At 42.8% G+C, this 23354-nt stretch overlaps 1 long non-coding RNA gene across 1 annotated transcript in view; it reads left to right on the forward strand.

Moving 5' to 3' along the window:
* The window catches only part of LOC138269481 (uncharacterized), an 892011-nt gene that overhangs the window by 229416 nt on the left and 639241 nt on the right, over nucleotides 1–23354 (forward strand). Inside the window, exon 3 of the long non-coding RNA XR_011200241.1 lies at nucleotides 15770–15920. This is a non-coding gene — a long non-coding RNA (uncharacterized lncRNA). The remainder of the gene's footprint in view (nucleotides 1–15769; nucleotides 15921–23354) is intronic.

The following is a 23354-nucleotide window of genomic DNA, read 5'->3' on the forward strand; positions in this document are numbered from 1 at the left end:
ATGTTGGAACTGAACACTGTCACAACTCAGTATGATAGCTGCAGTGGTTGCATGGAACATGTGTGACAAGGGGGGACTTTATAGGTAACAATGGTCTTCATAAATTGCCCAGGGATAGAAACCAATGGAAGAAGTAGACCCTGCACAGTCTATTCATGGGATTATGTCCTGCCACTGTCATGGGGCATGTTAGAAATGGGGTCTTTAGTTGGCAGTCAAGTTACCCCCTGTCCAAGCAAGGACCCTCACTCTAGCCAGGGTAAAGGTGAATTACCCTCAGATAACTCCTGCTCACCCCTTGGTAGCTTGACAGGAGCAGGCAGGCTTAACTTCAGAAGCAATGTGTCAGTTATTTGTACCAGCACACACAGTAACCCAGTTAACCTACTACAAAATGAAACAACACAGGTTTAGAAAAATAGGTAATATTTATCTAAACAAAACAAGATGAAAATGATAAACAAAATTGACATACACTAGTCAAGATATGAATTTGAAAAAGAATAAGAGTCTTAGGGCCATATGTACGAACACATTTTCCCATTGACACAGAATGGGAAAAACCCTTTGCTACATCTGGCCCTTAAATCCTTAGAAAACAGTGAAGAATGCTGTTATTGCACAAAAGTACCTGGGTAACGTAAAAATAAAGCCGCACGGGCGAGTGTGTGTCAGAAAAGGCCAGCGACGCATCGATTTCTCACTCGCAAGCGAGATCGTGCGTCGTTCCTCCTCCGGTCGGTTCGGTGTGCGTCATTTCTACTCTCCCGCTAGAGGGCGATGCGCTGATCCCAAAGGGGCACCTCTGATCTGAGTAGGCTTTGCATTGATTTTCCGAACCCAGCAATGTTGTGTTGAAATCTGGTGCACGGTGTCAAGAAATTGCACTGCGTGGGGGCTTGCATCATTAACACCAGTCACTGCGGTGTTGTGCGTCATTTTTCTAGCCACGTTGCCTCGATCTCCCAGCCCTGATGCAGGTGGAGCATCGACTTTAGCCATGATGCGGGTGGTGCATCAAAAGTTTCCCCTTGCAGAAGTCTTTGCTTGGATTTCTGTCCTTTTCCACCAGCTGTACTTTTCACAGGCCCAGAGACAGGTTAGGGCACCACCTGGGAGGCAGGACTCTCAGCAGAAAGCCCAAGTGCTGGCAGAGAGAAGTCTTTGTTGTCCCTGAGACTTCAACAACAGGGGGCAAGCTCAGTTCAAGCCCTTGGAGGTTCTTCACCTGCGGGAAGTCACACAAAAGTCAGTCTTTGTCCTCTCTCAGATAGGAGCAGCTACAGTCACACGCAAATGAGCAGTACTCCTCCTCCTCCAGCTTATCCAGCTCTTCCCCCGGGCAGAAGTTCCTCTTGGTTCCTGAAGTAATCTGATTTTCAGGGGTTTTAGGTCCTCTTCTCATACCCATTTCTGCCTTTGAAGTAGGCATACTTCAAATAGAACTCTCCATTGTGTGTGGGCAGGCACAGCCCTTTCAGGTGTAAGTGACCACTCCTCCCCTCCCTTCAGACCAGATGGCACATCAGGATATGCAGGCTACACCACAGCTCCCTTTGTGTCACTGTCAAGAAGAGAGGTGCAAATAGCCCAACTGTCAAACTGACCCAGACAGAGAATTCACAAACAGGCAGAGTCATAGAATGGTTTAAGCAAGAAAATGACTACTTTCCAAAAGTGGCATTTTCCAACACACAATCTGAAAACCAACTTCACTGAAAGATGTATTTTTAAATTGTGAGTTCAGAGACACTAAACTCCATGTTTCTATCTGGTCCCAAAGTTAATCTGTGCTTTAATGATATTTAAAGGCAACTCCCATGTTAACCTATGAGAGAGATTAGGCCTTCCAACAGTGAAAAACAAATTTGGTAATATTTCACTGTCAGGACAGTGTCCATTTGGAGGCTGGCACACATATAAAACACATCTTAGCACACATTTACCAGCATATTGTCCCTGGCATAGTATCGTGTCAGGATTCAGGACAAAAAACAAACCAGCAGTACAAAAATGGCATAGGTAGCAAAAGACTTGTGACATATACAAATCATCTTCACAAGTGTTCTGACATACAAACTATATAGGTGTCAGTCATTTCACTGCATATGAAAAAAGTAAATGCCAAAATCTATCCATGCTGGAAGATTCCAATGTGACCTTGAACATCCCCTTCTGACACCAATCTCGTAATGTGTTACTAAAAAGCACTTTTCCCTTTGTTTCCACACACACATGACATATATTTCACTAACACAGGTGTATATCACATCACCAGCAACTGAGATGAATGGAACACCGCATGGCACATGTGTACCTGAACAACAAGACGAAACATCCAACTACAAACCACAGACTCAACACACAATGCTACATAACTTGTCAGGGGAAATGTGATGTCAAAGCAGTCCAAGCACACTGCCTACTCTGAGTCCAAATTGTAATGGGTGACACATGCCTGAGCAAGTTTTGGAGTCAGATCATCTCATATCATCAGTTATGGGTATGTCTAAACACTATTTCCACAAAGATAAATATGTAGTACACTCAGATACCTACACATTTGTTCACATAGAGCACTGCACACATGTGCAAAATGATATGTGGACACACTGTAGGTACATATGCATACATGCACAAAGTGAAAGTGATTGCATGCAGTCGACTCCGAAACACATTTATTGGTGGAACCGACCAATCTCACCCTTATTACATTACTGCATGGACGTACACATGTAGCCATACCCCATATACCACATTGCAGCACAGCCCATGTCATATGTTTGGTGAATCAGGGTGTACTCAAGGATAATGCAAAACATTAGCATACAAGAAATGAGGCAAAAGATATAACGCAAATGCATCAAAAACATCTACCAACGTAAAAAAAATGACACATGGGACAATATCGAGAATTGAAGGTTCACACTCCTCTTAATGCACCCTTGTGAGGAATCGACACATAACCTTCATGCATCATTATTATTCATGCTCACACATTTACCATTCAAGTCCTATCAACAAAATGATGCCTGGTCCTAGAAACTCAATAGGACATCCATAAGGCTTTTTGACTCCTGGACCAGATGAAATTGCTGCATTACAATCATGCATCAATAAAAATGATGCATGGGTGTTGTGCATCTATAAAACAATAGATAAGCCCGATGCATCAAATAAAAAGACGCATAACTGAAAAATGTGACGGACAAACCCAGGAAGTGAATCCTGTCTAAAAGCATGGTACAGTGGTTGTAGTTTCACTTTCTCTTTGCAGTCTGTTCCCTTGTGACTGTGGGTGGTTGTGTTTTGGAGCTGGTGGTCAATTGTTGTAGTGTGTTGTCAATTTTGTAGTGTCAATTGTTCTGTGTCCTGTGTTTTTGTGTGGATTTAGTCAAATAAGTTGCATTTTCTGTAGTGATTGTACAGTTTTGTCATTCAATTGTGGGCTGTCTGTCTTGGGTAGTTAAGTATTTGGGGTAGTTGGGTTTAGTTAGTGGGTTTAAGTTTCCTTTCATTTTTCCCATTGTAATGTTGATGAACTCCATTCACCAGTGGCCATGTCTGGCAAAGAGAGGGTGAGAAGGATGTCTGTGGATGGGCTTGGTGAGTTTATGTGGCTTGAGGTCCACTACCAGCCATTTATGCTGCAAATGGGTGGTCAGGTGATCCTCGGCTACCGGACGGAGGCCAGGTGGCTGTGGTGGGGCAAGGTACTCCACCGCCTGAGGCGCATCTATAATACAGGACGGAATAACCACCAGATCAAGCATCGCTAGGCAGATCTTGTGGCCAGGGAGCAGGATTTGCTGGATCACTTGGAGACTGAGATTGGGGAAACTGTTGGTAAGTCTCCCATGTGCATACAATTGACTGTTTATTGCTTTCGAATGACAGTAGCAGATAAGTTGGAGTGCTGCATGCAATGCTTATGACAGGTTATATACAACCGGTATGAAGAGTCTCTGCGTCAGTTTAGGCCTAGAGTTCAATTAAACCAATGCAGGACAGATGTTTGATGAGTCCTGCACAACCATCACAAAGGCATACATTTTAGAGCCCATAGTGCCACCAGTGCACTGGCATTGTGTCATGTATGAAACACTAAGGCACTGCCACCCGACTGTTTTTCCAAGGATTCGCTTTGTCAACATTTCATGACCCTTGCCCCAGGCATATTGTTTGCAAGGGGGGTCTTCCCGAATATGGTGCAATTGATTCAATGAGATAACTTTGCCACATTAGTCACAAAATGTTTAAAGCATGGTCATTGCAGATATTCAAAAGAGCCACACTTCAATTACAAAGTGCCTCTGGGTGCCTTGCAGGTCTAGCGTAAGTACTTGAGATGTAAGTCTTGCAAAGCGCAAGAGTAATGACAGGTATTTGCATCACAACTCCCCTTAACACCATGGTGCGCCATTTTGTAAAGACAGCCCACACATGGTGTTGTCAGGAGTGTGCTAAGGGGCACACTTCATGTGGGGCAGCACTAGGGGCCGGATTTATGAAAAGTTAGCACCGCCCTTGCGTCATTGTTTGACCGATAAGCAACACAATCTTAAAAATTGCACTTATGATTTGTAAGTTTGCATTGCTTTTGCTTCTGAAAATGACGCAAAGGTGGTGCTCACTTTTCATTAATCAGGCCCTAGGAGCTGCACCACTGTAGTCCTATAGGCCCCTTCATGTCATTAGGCAAGGCCTTGTAAGGGAGCTTGAACATGAATTGGGAAGAGACTACTGGCAGTTCCATGTTCCAGTTCATTATTCATCACAGGCAGACTCTACCACCCCACATTACACATATGTGCGGAGTCTGTTCCACTGGTCTACATCTCCTCACTGACAGTATGGGGATGCACTGCATCAGCTCCATCTCTGCCACATCACTCACTAACCTGCTACCCGAGATGCATTCTCTGACCACAGAGCAAGTGTGTCTGTGTTGAGTGATATTTCAATGCCCAAGTACTTATCCCTCACTGGATAAGCAATGGTATACAATGGCAATATTGGTAGGCCACCCACTATTTGCAATACATACATGTTTCAATTCAGTCAATGTGCAGGTAGGTAAACCAACTGCACAAATCCACAGCCATAGCAATTTATAAAGTGTGTCTGCCTTGTGATGGCACACACAGTTAACTTTGTTCATTGAAGGATTTATAATGCCAATCCTCAACACCTTGCAATACCCACACAATCCCAGGGAAGTAGTGTGTCTGTGAGCTATGATAATGATGTAGATGTTCACTACTTCTGTTACAGGCAGAAATGCTATGGGTGTGACAATGGTCCTTCCACTGCAACAACTGTAGCATGGCCCTTAGATGAAAAATACATGATCAAACAGTCCCATTTGGTAATGGAGGTATCATGCCCACAGACAGCTGCATTACAATGTCACATATAAATGTGGCAGGGTGTAGCACCACAGGAGTCTCTGGCCCAGTGCTAGTGTTTAGATGTGTGGTTCTACCTCGTCTGAGTGTATGTGTTATTGAGTGATAGTAGTTGTTTGTCTGTTGCTCTGATCTTTCACTAGGATGACCAGCTCACTCCGCTCAACTAGCTTACACTGAACTTTGTTGTTTACTTGGAGTGACTTTGCATTTACACAAAGCATGGTTTACCAGTCTTAGTGTAAATGCCCCCTACACAATTGGTGAAGTGACACAGATTGAAGACCCCGATGCACTCAGTAAGTGTAAGAATGTGTGTCCTGTGAAGCAATCAAGGGTTTTGTGTGAGTCAGTTAAGAGTGTGGAATGCAATGCCAGTTGTTTCACCCTGCCCAATGATCAGATATCATAGTAAGCTGGATGGTGAAATATTGGGCTATTTTTAAGAGCCCCAAGCACCACCAGAGGGTCATGTCTTGGGAAGCTTGTGGTCCGCTATGGCAAGCATTGTGTATATAAGGTGGTGTCGAGCCACATTTAGGCCCATAGGTAATCAGAAATGACGGAGTGTGATGCTGTGGCAAAATTGCCAGCACCTCACTCCGTCATTTTCAAAATGCAGGGATGCTCTGTAGTTAATCATATACAGTGCACTCTTGAGTTGTCCCTTGCGTTGTTGCTAAGGGCCAGATGTAGGAAACTTTTTGCATGGCGCAAACAGTGAATTTCGCTGTTTGCGACATGCAAAAAGCACATCTTGATGCCCATTCCCATTTTGCGAGTCGGTAACCTGGTCACCGATTCACAAAATGGGAATGTGACTCGCAAATGGGAAGGGGCGTTCCTCTTCCTATTTGTGAATCGCATCGCGATGCAGAATTGCCTTGTGACCACGAATGCGGTCGCAAAGCAATTCGCAGTTACCACCAGAGTCACACTGGTGGTAACCCATTTGCAAAAGGGAAGGGGTCCCCATGGGACCCCTTCCCCTTTGTGAATGGCCCTGAAATTTTTTTTTCAGAGCAGGCAGTGGTCCTATGGACCACTGCCTGCTCTGAAAAAATGAAACAAAAATGTTTCATTTTTTCGTTTGTATTGGAACTCATTTTCCTTTAAAGAAAATGGGCGGCATTACAAAAAAAATAACTGCTTTATTGAAAAGCAGTCACAGACATGGTGGTCTGCTGTCTCCAAGTGCTGCGACTCGCAAGGGGGTCACAAATTGCGACCCACCTCATTAATATTAATGAGGTGGGCCTTTGAGACCACCTTGCAACTCGCAGATGGTGTCAGGGACACCATCCTGCATCCGGGTTTGAGACTCGCAAATTGCGTGTCGCTCAGACTTGCAGTTTGCAAATCTCGAACTTGGAATTTCGGAAATCTGGCCCTAAATGTGCAGCCGAGCCCCAACACAGCCACACTTACGCCATGGTGCACGGATGGCTGCATTGAGAGGCGGGATAGTTGTTGTTCAGCAGGGACACACTCCTGCACAAAAACAATCTTCAAATGGGATTGCTTTTTCTCTGCGTGCAGAACGCATAGAAAGAGCAAGAAACAAGGGGATGTGACAACATCTCTCCTCATTGCACCCTGCTAATGTGACCCCTGGTGTTGGGTTAGACAAATTTGCTCTGACTCAATGTAAGTAGACTCAAATATCTGGGGCAGTGTCATAAACTGCAATGGGTGTTGCTGTGGTACACCCACAGCAGCACCCATTGTATTTAGATCCAGTCCCAGATATACAGATTTACTCACACCAGGGGCAGTGACAAATTCTGCACGCACCCCCGGGGGGCCTTAGCAATGCAAAATAAGGATAAATACTCTTATGTATCCTCCGTTTTGGATCTTTTAATGGGTGATGCATTAGGCAGCACACATTTAAATGATAGAACTCTTTGTAGGTTACTTTATTATGTTGGAAGGTGTCCATTACTGCACCAAAGCAATCTCCCCCTCAATGGCAGCCATCTTTGCACCATGGGGCAAGGGTCTCTTGATTGACGTATGTAAGCAATATGTGCCCAGCTATAGGTGACAACACAGGAGTGAGCCATTTTGGATTTAATTTTTCACATCCATGTGTTGTTATGAAGGTGGAGGACTGGGCTGCCAATTTTCCCCCACCATGGTGCTCCGTCTTTTTCACTTTATGCATGTTCCACTTTTGTGGAATGTCATTGGCTTGCATGCATGTTAAGGCCTAATGTGTGCTAGCATGGTACTGTGTGTAAAAGGAATAGTAATGGCAGCCCACATATTCATGGGTATCTACACCTGAACACATGAATGTATATGTGATTGACCTTTGGATACCAGCTCTCTAGTTGGCAGCTCCCTATCAAATGGTTAACTCCTTGACTCCATGAATGAGTTGTCAGGCCTTGGTGGATGACCAGGACTGTTGAGATGATGGATAGTATGGCCATTCCTCCTTATGCTCAGGGGGAGAGGAATACAAAACTTGTAGAAAGACGTGATGCTCACAGTGTAGGTGACAGTTATGTTAATCAGGATAGCATGTGTTCCTATCAGCTCTTACCCGTTTTGTTTGCCAACGGTTTCACCTCCTCCCACTGACATGTACAAGATACTGGTGATGTATGGTTGGAAATAGACAGGAGGAATTTAGTTTTTTCTGGAATGTGTGTTAGAGTACATGTGTAATTAGATGTAGTACTAGCAATCTGTACAGACTCCACTCAATGTTGACACTGATGGTTGCTTGTCTTCATATTAAAGCTGCTAACATGACAAATGTGGAGAGGCGTGATTTTCACAAGGGAGCAGTATGTTACCGCCACATCCTGGCAGTGAAGTCAGGATACCGCTGCATGGCTCGCCGCTTCCAGGCACAGAAGGCTACTAGGGAATGGCAGGCATTCCCACATGGGGGCCCCAGACAGCCTCCAAAGGCTCACCAAGGTACAAGCTCCTCAGCGGTGCAGGGGTGCACAGCTGTCCCTACCCCAAACCACATTGGCTATACCGATCACCACCCAGGCACAACTAGTCACACCACCTGCTGTTGGTTTGTTACAGTTGCTACAGGTTCTGCGTAGGGAAGAGTCCCTCATAATAACACGTTTGGGTAAGTTGGATGGTCAAGCAAAGACCTGTTAAAATACATCAAGAGAAAAATTAAGAAGCCCAAACTTTGACTTTACTTGTCACTTGACTACCTACCAGTACATTCCCCTCCCTTATGAAGTTGCCATAGATTTTATTGGGGGTGTTATAAAGTCGGGGGCATATTTATACTCTGTTTGCACTGAATTAGCATCATTTTTTTAAACTCTAATTTGGTGCAAAACTAGCTCCATATTTATACTTTGGCGCTCGACCCGTCTAGCACCAAATTTTGGAGTTAAAGTCATATTTTGGATGTGGAAACCTACCTTGCCTTAATGAGATGCAAGGTAGGCAGTCCCGTGCAAAAAATGACTCTATGGTCTTAACACCATATTTATACTCCTGTGCAAAAATGGTGCACGGGAGGGGGCAGGGGTCAAAAACTGATGTAAAGCTTGCTTTGCCTCATTTTTTAACGCCTGGGTCAGGACAGGCATTAGGGGACCTGTGAGCCTATTTCCATGGTGGAACACCATGGAATAAGCCCACAGGTGCCCTCCCCAGGCCCTAGGGATACCCCCACCCACACCAGAGGAACAGGTACATACAGGTAAGTATTTTATTTTATTTTTTAAAGTGCCAAAGGGGGCCCTGAAATAGGCTTCCATACATGGCACTGGGTGCAATGGCCATACCCAGGGGACACTGGTTCCCTGTGCTGGCCATTGGGCTGGTGGGCATGACTCCTGTCTTTTCTAAGACATGAGTCATGTGGTATGGATGCTTTTGCGTCAGAAAATGACTCGTCAGGTTAGAGTCATCTTTTTTACTCTAACCTGCCTAACGTCATTTTTTTGGTGCAAACCCCCCTTCTCCCATACCACCAGCCCCACCTGAGTAACATCATTTTTTTTTTTACACTAGCCTACCCTTTGCACCGGCTTGCACCATTCCAGAAATATGCGTTAGTGCAGTTTTCCACCAAAAAGTATAAATTATAGTCTTAAACCAATATTTATACTTTTTTAGCGCCGCATGTGCGCCACTTTTTGATGCAAAAGTGGCGCAAACTTGCAAAATACAACGCAATTGCAGCTCTAAAAAAGTATGAATATGGGCCTTAGTGTTTGGCTAGTGTAGGTTTATAGATTAGTTAGGATAAGTGTAGTTGTGGGGTGGGTATTTTCTTCTAATGTATTTATTGGTGAGTGGTTGGTGGGGCGTTATGTTGGAGTATATATGTGTTTTAAAAAATAAAAAAAATCTATAAAAAATTAAAAATTAAAAATACAAAAAGATATATTTGTTTAGGATTAGTTAGTAAATGTGTAGTGTTAGTAATTGTTGTCTTGCCAGTGTGTTGTTTCTTAAGGGTGGGGGGCCTATGTTTGGAGTGTGGTGTTCAATGTGTAAGTTAAGTTTACTGTAGGGTAGATAGCTTTAGTTCTTTGATAAGTATAGTTAGTATAAGTTAGTTTAAGATAGGGTAGGTTTTAGTTGCTTTTGTTTTTAGGTTTGTTGCATTTAAAATACATCTTTTTACATTCTTCCATACAATTTATGTAATTTGCTTGAGTCTCAGGGTCTCCTCATGAGTGCACAGGGAAAATTGGGGGTTGGCCTAGGGAATTCGTCCTGCCACCAGATCCATCTTAACATGTGTGTCACCTATTGACAACGGAGCTCCACACTGGCTGCAACATCACATATACTAGTCCATGCATCTGCCATGCAGCATACCCACTATTCATTATGTCTATGTATGGTTTCTCTTGGACAGGTAAGTCTGTCCTTCAGTTGTCATTGTTGGGGTTCTGTTTGGACAATGTTGGGAATTGTGACAGATCTGACATCAGACTCAACTGGTGCTCCATTCTGCAACATTACTGATGAGGTTATCTACCTCTGTACCACACCAATGAGTTATTTTGTTGCTCCCAACTGGCTACATTGCCTTTTACTTGGTTTTCTGCCTAACCTGCCGTGTATCTTGACCAAAGTCTCCATCAGTTTATGAGAAGTCTACATCATACACCATTGTCATGTTCAGATTCTTGTGTGTAGCTTTGTACCCCCACAGTTCAGCACTCATGTACTGATTTTCCGAAGTCATTGACATGGATTCACACAATACTATCATTTCTCTGAGTAGATGGATCACAGAAAATTTTCACATGGAAAATGTGTACAAGGTGTTTATTTACAAGTGAAAATGTCTAAGTGAAATATCAACAACGTCCAGGTGTGAAACCCCATTTGTGAATAACAGTTTTTTGACATAATCAGAGTCCAGGGTTGAGGGACATGTCATGAGACATGCTTCAGAGTTGTGGCAATAGTGTGGAGGAACGCAAATTGCCAACTGGTAAGTGAGAGATAATAACAGTCCATAGCAGACAGATCAACAGTGGGTGGGTGAAGTGTGTGCATATCCTACTGTGACAACACTGTCATGATCTTTAGCCCAGAACTAAGGAGAACACTGCCCATGTGGCATAGACTGGTGCTACTGAGTACTTTTACGAGTAAAGGTTATCTGTTACACATCTTCATCCTCCGATGTGGTGGCTCCTCTGCCATTGGTGTTGGTGTTAGAGAGATAGAGGGGGCACACATACTTCAGTGGTTGTAGGTGTGGAGTCCCAATTCCTGGCAGCTGCCATTTGTGGTATGACATACAGCATCACTGCAGCAAGGAGGAACTGCTGATTTTTCAAAATAGCTGCCATATCCCAGTGGTAGGCAGCCGTGTCTGCCCTGAGGGATGCCACTTCAAGCTGAATGGAGTCCAGCTTGTTCTCTATCATGCTGCTGTCAGTTTGGGAGGTCAGTTGTTGTGGCCTCTGCCTCGTGGCAGCAGCTATGCCCACCAGACACTGCTGGAGTCCACGCAGTGGGAAGTGTGTGCCTCGGTTGGCAGCTGTGTGTTCATTAACTGTCACAAGGTACATGAGCATTCAGTCTAGGCTGGCTGCCATGGTCTCCATCCCCACTTATACCTGATTGGCCAGCTCCTGCTGGGCTCCTACCACTGTCCTCTGGAAGCATGTTCCTGGGTCCTCGGAGTCCTGAGCTGCGTTTGTACCGGCAGGTAGTAGATTTTGGGTGTTGGGTTGGTCGGCTGGGATGGCTGCAACATTGGTTGTCCTCCTTGCAACTCGAGGTGGTGTCTAGAGGGATACCAGGACATCCTGGAGAATCTGTTGGCTGATGGATGTCATCTAGTCATCCAGTTCACCAGAGAATTCCAGGACAGGCAGATCAGCAGGAGAACCATCATCCTTTGCAAAGAGATGGTGTAAAATCAATCTTTCTCTGTTGTGGCAGTTGACATGTCACATCATTGAGTTGCTATTGGAGGCTCACTGACAATGTACACACTAAACATTGTTCTTCTAAATTATAGGTGCAATTTATCAGCCCTTTGCCCCACCTGAGTGTCATGTAACAGGAAGCACAGGTGGCACAATAGGCTGCATCATATTTACAAGGTGTGATGTATTCCCTTTGGTGACTTGACACCATCTTGTTATTGTGGCCCCTTCCCATGCATCCGTTTGCATGGTAGGGCCTTGCAATGGCTGCTGCAGTGGTCAAGCCACACCAACAAACATTGCAATTTGCTTCTGTCCCAGGTTCACATGTTTTCATACACCAGGAAGGCACCAAAACCTCACATCATCCCAGGGATAGCATTACCAAGGTGCAATATTGTAGTTTACTTTGAATGCTCCTCCTGTTGACGCATGTGTATGTGTGCTACATTCCACAGCACACATGGACCTATTAGACTGACATTTCAGTTTCTGGCTGTACTGGAAGGAGCTCCTCCTACATTACTATTGTCTCCCCATCAATGCATCCAATGTTGCACTATGGTGCAAGGGATGCAGCATTGTGGCAGTGCAGCTAATTTACCACTGGCACAGTGGTGGACCCAGGGGTGGGCAGCATGGCATAATTTTCTACATGTCAGTGCCTGATGGCACTAAATTATAGACAAAGCCAGTTGACTCATTTTCAACATTGACCAGAGCTTCTAGCTAGTTTGATGGAGTTTTTGCAGCTAGTTATACTGGTGCATACATATACCCTCATTACAAGTCTGGCAGTCCTATGACCACCAGACTGCTATTCGCAACATGACCACCGCCAACAGCACAGGGGGAAGGGGCACATGTTGACCTTGGGGAATGCCCCATGGGCCAATAGCCTGGCACTGGGAGGTTGCCAGCAGCTTACAGACTGGCAATGCCACTTGTCTTGTGACACCAGCCCAGCATTATGATTAACGCTACCCTCCAAGTATGTTCCCGCTTTTCTGCAGCCTTTGCATGGTGGTACAACCCTCATGCAAAGGTTGGTGGTAATGTGGTGTGGTGTGCCCCTGGGTATACCCTTTGCGCTTTCCACTGCCTGATTTCCAGTGACAAGTGTAGCATGTGCTGTCACACCCAATGCACCCCAAGATTGGCACTGTTTCTATTTGGTCCAGCAACAATGTTGTGGTAACTGCCCCATAGAGATGACATCCACCCACCATCCCAGCGTGTAACTCATACTGCCAACCATGGAGGGTAAACCGTACTGGCAATTTTACCTTGTCCAGGCGCAATCCCCCACCCGTCAATGTGATATTGCGCACCATGAAGTTCACAGGCATACACCTTATGCTGTGTTTGTATGATTGTTTCCCCATTCCTATGTGGCTCACATGGTTGTGTCAGAGTTTTTGTGGGCTCAGTCTTTATGTGTTGTGTTCTACAGATCATAATCTGTAGTGCATATGTTCTCGAGTGGCACAGTTCTGATCAGCGTCAATATGTGTGGCTCCACACTGCAAAAGGTTAGGTACACAGGGTAGTGGCATGTTTACTGTGATACCCAGCAATTCCCCCAGCAGCTGCACAGATTAATTCTCCCTGCACCCAGACAGGCATTCCTAGAGCATGATGGAGAAGTGGCTGCCTTATGAGGATGTGTTGTTTATGTGCGGGGTGATGTTGCTTCCTTCGAATGTATGAGTAATGTTAACTGGGGTGTTTTGGCAATGGGACATGGCAGTAGCAAAGTGTTTCTGCAAGAGACACCACCATGACGTAACCCCAGAAATGGTATTGACTCACTTCTTAGTTTCTGATGTCTTAGTTGTGTGGGAATGGTATGTTTGACTGTATGCAATAGGTGTTGTGATGACATAGCCACAGGCATAGTAATTAGACATGCCTTCCATCAAATGTGCTGCATATGTACATGTTGTTATATAGCCCTGGTGATTGACGTATGTCCAGGTTGTGTATAAGTTGCGGTGCATGGCACGACCAAGGCTTGTGTATATGCTTTGCTTATGTTTGAATGGTGCAACTTGATGTATGTGCAATGTGTCTCGCGGCTCTCCTTTAGCTTGCATTGAGTTTGTCCTATGTGCCTCTCCCTTCTGGCATTTTAAAAATTGGCAGTTATTTACCCCATGGATCTTACTCTGCATTTGTGGTGTTTGTGTTGTCCTGTCATGGTATTCCTGTGACCAGCTCTTCCGGGATGACCGCTGCAACCATCTCCACCATTTCATCCAGGTCCTGCTGTGGTGCAGGACTTCCTTCTCCAGTTTACAGTGCTGCCTTTCTGTTCCTTGCCATTTTCTCCTTAGTTCTTTGCTTTTAATCATGCCAGCGTTTCTTGCACTCCGTGACAGTTCACTTCACCTCTGCTACACTGTTAATTTTGTCCGCTCTTTGCTGACATATTCCCTCTCTCTTGCCAACTGTCAATTTGGAGGTGACGAATATCTGGTTTTGGTGCTCTGTCACCTCCCTCACAAGGATCTCATGCTCCTCCTCACTAAATCAACACTTGCGCTTTTTCTTTCCCGTCTACTGGGACTTCTGTGTCTCCTCATGGCTGGTTTCTTGGTGTATGGGGTCACCCGGGGGTCTCTCCTAGCCATGCTGCTTCCGTCTTCCCTTTGATCTGCACTCTTTCCTGGTATAGCATCTACAGTGGATGCAAATGCGCGGTTAAAATGGTGCATATCCTTTTGCGACATGTTTACATGGCGCAAAACGGGTTAGAGTCAGTTTTGCAGCATTAATGTAATTTTGCCTTATGACACAGGGTAAGGGTTTACATCAAAAATGTTGACTCTAAACATTTTTTAGCACCATTGTGTGTCATAGTATAAATATGATGCCCGGATGGCACTGAGAAATGGCGCAGACCAGCGTAAAACCTTTTGACGCAAAACTGCGTTTGTGCAGTTTTGCATCAAAAAGTATAAATATGGGCCTCAGACACTAACTACAATGAGATGGATGACACACCTTCCCATAAATCTAAATCTCATCCAGATACTATTCCAGAAACATCATTGCTAGGTAAAACACTTGTGGTGTCCAATAAAAGGCCAAAAAAAGGTGCCCCGTCCCCAGTGAAATCCACACCAACTTCTATGGTTGTGATACAAGAAGAAATTTGTGCATTAAAACCCTTCATCAAAGACACTAACAAGACATTATAAAATTTGGATGACAAACGGTCTTCCTTGGAATCACAAGTTCTAATGGTGCAACAAAAAACAGAAACGCTTCATGATTGTAAGTTCACGTATCTCTCATTTGGCATTGGAAATAGCTCTTCTTAAGAAGTATACTGACTACCTTGAACACTGGAATCGCAGGAATAACCTCCACCTGTATGGTCTTCCCGAAAACACTGAAGACTCTGATCTGACTGCCTACTTTCAGACTTTTCTGCCAAAAATTCTTGATATGTCTACTTCTGCACCTCTCAGCATGCAAAGGGCTCAGGTTTTCAATAAAACCACAAATAGTCATTCTAATTTTATGACAATGTACTGACTTGTTACAAGTTATGTTAGCTGTCAAAACCAGAAAGCAAAATTATTGGACAGGTCACAAACTGTTTTTCTCTCAGTATGTAGCTCAAGATACTGCAGGTCATTGGAAACAATTTATAGACATGCCTCCTCGACTAAAAGCTATGAACACTAGATTAGGTCTAATTCATCCTTTTCTATTCAAAGTGACATACACAGAAAAAAACACCACTTACAAAGAGCTGGCTGCACTCAAAACATTTCTTCAGCAACACTGAGCAAAGGATAAGGACACTTTAAAGATCACTTAAATGTCTCCTTGTTTCCTATCCTGTTTTCTCTCTAATGTTCTTTACGTAATAGCTTCTTTTTTGTCCACTTGATATGATGCTTTTACTCTTGCTTATTCATTTTTTCATTTTTATTGTCTTTTCTTATGATACAGATATATGTGTTTGCATCCCGTTCTCATATGGTCTCATCCGTATGTCATCTCTTCACTCAAATCAAAGCTTCCCTGCCGTCGTATGGAGTTCTAGTGTTGTTGTCGTCACCTTATGATGTTGCTCCCTCCCTTTCATTTTTGTGTTCAGTAGGTATGTGCTTCAGTTGTCATTTGTATGACTTGTACTGTATTTTTGTTTTTTGTTTGATAGCTTTCTCATTGATGTTCCTTTATATAGGCCTATTTTATCTCTTCTTCTCTTCTTTCTCCCATCCTATCATTCTTTTTTCCTTTCCTTCCTTTACTAGGCAAAACATTTAGGGGGATATGTACAAGCCCCTTGCACTGCCTTAGTGCCACCATAGCATCATTTTCTTTACTCTAAAGTGCCGCCAAGGTTGCCTTTCTCCTGCACCAGATTTACAAAGTAGTGCAATGCATGCATTGTGCCACTTTGCAACCCTTGTGCCACATCATGCCTGTGCCAGGCATAATGTGTGCAAGGGGGGGCGTTTCGATCCAGAGAGGCCCCAAAAAATGGCACAGTGAAATTTACTAGATTTCACTGTGCCATTTATTCTGTTATTTTTAATGCCTGCTCAAGGCAGGTTTTTAAATTGACACACCCATTCAAATCATTGGGCCTCCCTGTGCTTGGCTGTACTAGCATGAACATTTTTGATGCAAGTGCAGCAAAGCACCACAACAGCATAAAACATTCTGACACTGTTGTGGTAATGACCACCATGGTGCGCTGTATTGTAAATATGGTGCTAACATGGTGTGGTTAGGTGGGACAAGGGTGACACAAGAGAAGTGGCGCAAAAGGACCGATGTGCCACTTTCCCATAAATATGCCCCTTATTAATTGTTCGTACTACTGTTTAAATATTGCATTCTGGGTTACCACATGGAATTTTAAAGAGTTAGGTAACCCCATTGAAAAGGCAAAGGGTGTTGTCCCAGTTAGTTAAAATAAAAACAGATATTTGGTGCTTCAAGAATCCCATGTTGTGTGTTTTATGCTTACTATTTTCACCTCTATTTCTTCTTAACAGAACGTATATTGATCATTGTATCACTGTTCTTTTTGCTGTTCTTAATAAACACATTTAAGAAAAATATATGCCTATTAATATTTTGGGAAAGTTTGTTTTTGTTGCTGATAAAGTGGTAATACTTAAAATGTGTTTTATTTAACTGTGTATTATTATACATCAAATATTAAATGCAAAACAAACTGTAAGGACATTTTAAAAAGTATCCCTGAAAACTGTTTTTCTTGTACATTGGCATTGTATGGTAGGTTTGATAAGCCATAAATAAGGGAAGAAAATAAAGTGCATTATGGTAAAGTGTCACTTTTTCTACATTTACAATTTTTATTTTCACACAATGGGAAGAGTTCATGCTTTCAACAAGGATCTTTATTATTTGTATGGGAAGCTAAATATCCAGCTAATGAACTCAGCACTGTGAATTATGGGAAATATGGTTAAAACCCGTTTCTTTGTGAAAACTATCTTTAAAGCCAAAGGCAAATGCATGATAAGAAGACATACATAAATACATATATGCACCTTCTTACTGAATACTTGGCAGTGATTTTAAAGCTCGTAATTTAAAATCAAAAATAGGTCTTAATTGTAATTTTTTGTTAAAAAAAATCACTGTTCAAGAGTATTGTGAAGTTATAGTTATATTTGTGTGTAACACCTCAACCTATTATCATGAACTTCAGAAAGTTACTTCAGAAATTTTTAAAAAAATAGACTTGAGCAATAAATGATAAATTATAATGAGAGGTAATTAGCGGCATTGCAACGGTCCACAACACTGACCTTTTTCACCTATCAACATAACATTAAGGTAAGCAGAGGTGAAGTTAAGTTCTCTGTATTTTGACAATATCTTGGTAGTCAATATGGAGAAATAGAAGTGCTGATCGATATCCTTGACGTGGAATGTTGTACAAAAAATGAGAATGACCAGTAAAGTGTTATATGCAAACTACTTTTTGCCTGCAAAATATGAGCAAAATTGTGCTACTCACATTGTTGAAAACTAAGAAATGAGCATTTTATGTTTCTGATGAATGTGTTGCACAGCAGGACGAAGGGCTGTTGAATATGCATGTCTCATTTAGCAGACACAGCTCAAAGGCTCAATACTTCCTGGAATTTCAACCTGCACTCTTGTTTGCAGTTCCATCACAATGCTGCCAATCGACCTATTTTTGTCCTTTTAATGTTTCGTCTCCTGAAGCAATTAAGATTCATGTTTGATTTTGTTTGACACTTTTTTTTGTTGTTGCTTTTAAGTGTTTCCCCTTCAAGGTTTCCATGAATCTCACAATTAGTAATTTTATATTACTACACAGCCAATGTCACAGATGTAGGAACTATGGCGTTTTGCACATGTTGTTTAATGGAGTTATTTACACTACAAAAAGAATGCGCGTTTGCCGTTTGCCTTATGCTGTTTATTTGCAGCTGTAAGCGTAGTTTCTGTTTTGTGAATGTTGTACTGACACAGGGTGATTGCAATCTATGCACCTCAAATGTGAATTTGTTGGTTATTGTTTGTTTTAGGCATCTAGGCCCAGATTTATACTTGCTTTGCGCTGAATTAGCATAATTTGTTTTACGTTAATTCAGCGCAAACCTAACTCCAAATTTATACTTTGGCGCTAGACCCATCTATTGCCAAAGTTTTGGAGTTAAAGTCATTTTTTTACTAGCGGGAAACTACCTTGCATCAATGAGATGCACGGCAGGCGTTTCTGGGCAAAAAATGAGCCTAAGGCCCAGGCGCCTTATTTATCCTTCTGTGCAAAAATGGTGCACGGAAGGACCTAAATAATGGCGCTAACCTTGCTTAGGGCCATTATTTAACACCTGAGTCAGGGCAGGCATACGGGGACCTGTTGGCCTATTTCTATGGTGGGACACCAAGGAATAAGTCCAGAGGTGCCCTCTCCAGGCCCCAGGAACACCCTCACCCACACCAGAGGGACAACAGAGGATGTGAGACCCCGTCACAGGTAAGTAGAGGTGAGTGTTTCGTTATTTTGTAAAGTGCTATCAGGGGCCCTGAACTGGGTGCAATGGCCATGCCCAGGGGACCCTTGTCCCCTGTGGTGGCCATTGGGGTGGTGGGCATGACACCTATCTTTTACAAGCCTTATGACATGCTGCAAGGGTGCCTGCAATGCAGGCAGGATTGTTTTTGTGACGGAAGGTACACCTTCCTGCACAAAACAATCCTCAGAGGCAAAATGAGGAGCTAGAAAGATATACACCTCCTTTGGGAATACATAGCATTTTAACACATTCCCAAGTCTGTCAGTAATGGTACATCTGGGAGTGCGTCACAATCCATGGGTGGATACCTGGGAACACCCATGCTTCACCCAAGGAACACCTCCCTGAGGCAGAGTAATGCAATGCAACAATTTACACTACGTTGTGTTACTCCAGATTTTCAAGCCACTCAGCGCCATGCAGTGTGGCCTTGCATGGCTTAATCAATCTGATTTTTGCAATTGCGTCTCCCTTGCACCCATTTGAATGTCTCAATGAGGACGCATCTCTTGGAGACATTTGCCCCTGTATTCAGTGTGTTTTATTAGTAATAAAATTGAAAGAACAAAAAATACAGGAATGGACATTGTACCTTCAAAAGAGTAAGTTGACACTTTGCTATGCTATGTTAGGTTATGGTATGTGTGTTATGTTCTGTTATGTTGTGTTATGTTATGTTAAAAACATTTCAAAATTGCAAAATTACGTGGTTTTAATGATGCTGTAGATGGCAAACCACGTTTTAGGATGAAAAAGGACTACTAAAAAAGGGATTAAGGCTCAGATGTAAAAACATTTTATGCTGCAGAAACAAATTGCAGATTGGTTTGCTACTGCAAAAACAACATGATTTGATGGACAAAGGGCCAAAATTGACAAAGTCTCAATACGTGCATAGTGAACCAATTAAATAGCAAAGAGGTAACTTTAAAAAAATCAAATAAATCAAATAGTGGTTACAGCAAACAATGGCTGTGTCTCAATGTTTTTCAGCAATTACATGTATAAAACACTTTCTTAGAAAGGAAACTCTTTCCAAGATACCCACTGGCAGCATGGTGCATGCAAATGTCATGATGCATAAATTGTGATGTGCATGGTAGACACTTAACTTAGATTGATAAGTTAACATATTAAAATAATGATCACAAGGTGCAGAAAAGGTTGTTATTGGCCCTGGAGCACTTTGCAGCTGCCGGGCCCTTTAAAAATAGATTTTAAAAAATCACACAGGAGTTGGACTTGCTGCCAGCATCCAAGAGCTCTGGAAGGTTAATGAAAGAAGAGCTCAAATGAAAGCATGATGGTTGTTTAAAAATTAGCAGGTTGAAGAGAGGTGGCAGAAAGAACATGAAAAGCATTTGAGGTGGGAAACGTAAAATGGAGATACAGCACAGGAGGTGGCAAAAGTTAAATGGAGATGAAGCACAAGTGGGAGAGAGCATGTCCACATATGTACTCCCATTGAAAAAACAAAAGTAGTTCCCTACATGCAAATGTGGTCAGCAGTGTAACGGTATAATCCTAACAATTATTAAAATTTGAGAACAAATTGCTTGTAATTGGGCCATACACAGGAGTCAGGAGGAAAAGCATTAAATCTTGAGCAGGGAAGGGAGATAGTCAATAAAGCCAATTAATGACGTGAAAGGGGTTGACCCAAAACAAACTAAATGTGTTTTTGAAGCAATAGGTCTGGCCAACAAAAAAGTTAAACTGTATGTAGTTGAGACCTAAAATGTGCCTCAAAATGCACCTAGGTTTCCACAATGGCTGATTTCTATGTGAGGAGAATGAGCGTGGAGGTGATTAAAAGTCTTTGTGATCATCTTTACGCCCAAGCGAGTGCTTCTAATTTTAAATTTGGACTTTCTATAAATATATATATATATATATATATATATAAAATATATATTGTATTATAATATTGCATTATAATATTGTTTTCACAATTTAAATGTATATACATGAGTGTGTGTGTGTGTGTGTGTGTGTGGATCCACGTCTCTAGATATACATGAATCTTTTATCTATTTTCTGAAATAACTCCAAAACTACTGAACAGCTTTACACCAAAAATTAGATCTTTCTGGACCAGTATCTAGCTGTCTGCCAGATTCAGTATAAATCCGTTCAGTGTTTTGGTCTGTAGTAGTTTCTAAAAATCCTCCCAGAATTTGCATGGTGAAAATACATTTTGGGAGCCCCAACTTTTTCCACTTGAAAATTACCCTGAAACTTTCCACACAGCAGTTGAATTGGCTGAGACACTAGATTTAAAAATGTTGTGAAGATTCATCAAACAGAGCCAAAGTTATTAGCAAAACATAAAAATTCTTGTCCTAGTGAAAGTACGTCCTACCTATAACTTCCTACTGCCAACCACCAGTTCACCATTTCCCCTCTCTGGAGAACAGATATACACTCCTGAGTGACTTTTTGCTTGCTTCTTTATTCCTCGATAATAAAGTTGGCTTGAAGTTACACCTGACACGTTTCGGTCACCAGGACCTTGGTCACAGGATATATATTGAGGGAGTTTGCTCACAGGTACCTTATAGCCATTCAGGGCTGGATAGGTGGATGCTGGCAAGCCTTAGTTATTATTGTAGAGCATGGTCATGCATGATTAAGGGTTTAGGAACATCATTATTATTATATATATATATATATATATACTATAAGACCCCCTAAAGAAAGTTGGACTAGCAGGGGTATCTGCAGGAAAACGCCCATTGCCAGGGCGAAGGCCATGGAGTATCATAAGGACTATTATCTGCAGAGCCCTATTACTAACTTTAGGGGGATTTATGTGGGTAGAGTGAGAAGGGATATTCCATAAGGAGTCTTCAGTCTGCGTGGCCTCAGCAAAGGTGAGATTGGGTTCAATAGGCACATTAAAGTCCCCGGCTATAACAATATGATACGTCCAATTGAGGTCCGATGCAATGGAATTCAAAAGCTCTATAGTCGGGGACAGCTGGTGAGAAGGGTCCGGTCCATTGTAAATATTTATGCACAAAACAGGGGGCCCCAGATTTGGCTGTATAACTATAGCCAAGATGTTGGGGGAGTCTACATGTAGTTCTTTTACTCTGCCCACCTCTGTCATTCTCACCCAAGTAGTGAGGCCCCCTGCTGCTCTTCCAGTGTGCGTCGGTTTTGCTTATTTCGACAAAGAGCTAAACCCCTGCCTATGCGTACTGTGAGTGGCCCAAGTTTCCTGGAACATACAAATATTAAAGTCATCAATAAAAGCCCCCCAATCGGTGTCAGCTAATTTGCTGCAAATGCCAGCCACAGTCCAGGACAAAAACTTCGCTAATGAGAAATCAGTAGTGCAATTAAATTCATGAGGAATAACAGCAGGATGGGGAGTGTTAGAATGCTCAACAGAGTTTGTAGTTGTTGCAATACCATTGGAAGAGGATGACATACTCCAAGAAGGGCCATCTTTTAAAATTGGAGAGTTGTTAGAAGGTGGTAAAGCAGCTCGGGAAAAACTGTTATTAGTATTGTGGAACACAAGTGAATGTAGTCAATCAATGTCAGAGGTGTTTCCCACAGGGTCAAATTCACATACATTTTTTGCTTTAAGAACATGTCCCTGATCCTTCATCAAAGCTGGGCCGAATATTTCCATGTTGAAGACAGAGAGCCCCAGACCCCTATTTGGCTTTGTGGAGACCAAGGTAGACAAAGATTTTGGTCTCACAGTGCCAGTGGCAGGCCAACCATTGCTAGGAAAGATGGCAGTTCCCTTCCGTGTCTGACTGCGTGCTTCCATATGCAGCAAACCCTTTACTAAATGATGGCTGGTAAGATTAAGTTTTATGACATCCCGATCTCCAGATTTACTGCTTAGGCGGTCGGCTGATAAAATATCCAATTGGATAATTGAGCCACAACGTACTACATGGCGTTACCAATGCGAGGCCTTATTAATAAGGGAGGCTTTATCAGGGGTAAAGGAGGGACATTGCACATATAAATGTAGTTGCCGCTGTTGGAATGTGGGAGGTGGCCAAGCGCTGATGTTGTGTCCCGTTCCAAATCAATGCGAGGATAGGTTTCCCCTGTAAAACGTGTGGTGCTTTCAGGATTAGTTGTAGGGGTTCCCCGATAATGCACAGGCTGTTTGTTGCCCAGAGAGTAATTAGGACTTGGCAAAGGTCTGAAAGTTGAAGGATGGTCGATATTCAGTGGGGCTACCTTGGTTTCATGAGAGCAGGAGGAATTTCTCCTCAAAACAATAGATCTGACGGAGTTGAGGATTTCTAGGATTAGAGTTTTCAACTCTCCCACTTCATTCTTCAAACTAATCACCAAGGGAATTAGGTCATCTTGCAAAGAAATGCTCGCCAATTTAAATGGAATTTGTCTAGAATGGAACAGTGACAGGATGGAGCTTGTTTGGGCATAATCCAGGCCCTTCGTCTCCAAAGACGAAAAGCGGTTGGTGCAAGGAATTTCATGGATGATTGCATCTATTTGTGGAGCTT

The sequence above is a fragment of the Pleurodeles waltl genome, chromosome 2_1 (genome assembly GCF_031143425.1).
Source record: "Pleurodeles waltl isolate 20211129_DDA chromosome 2_1, aPleWal1.hap1.20221129, whole genome shotgun sequence".
NCBI lineage: Eukaryota > Metazoa > Chordata > Amphibia > Caudata > Salamandridae > Pleurodeles > Pleurodeles waltl.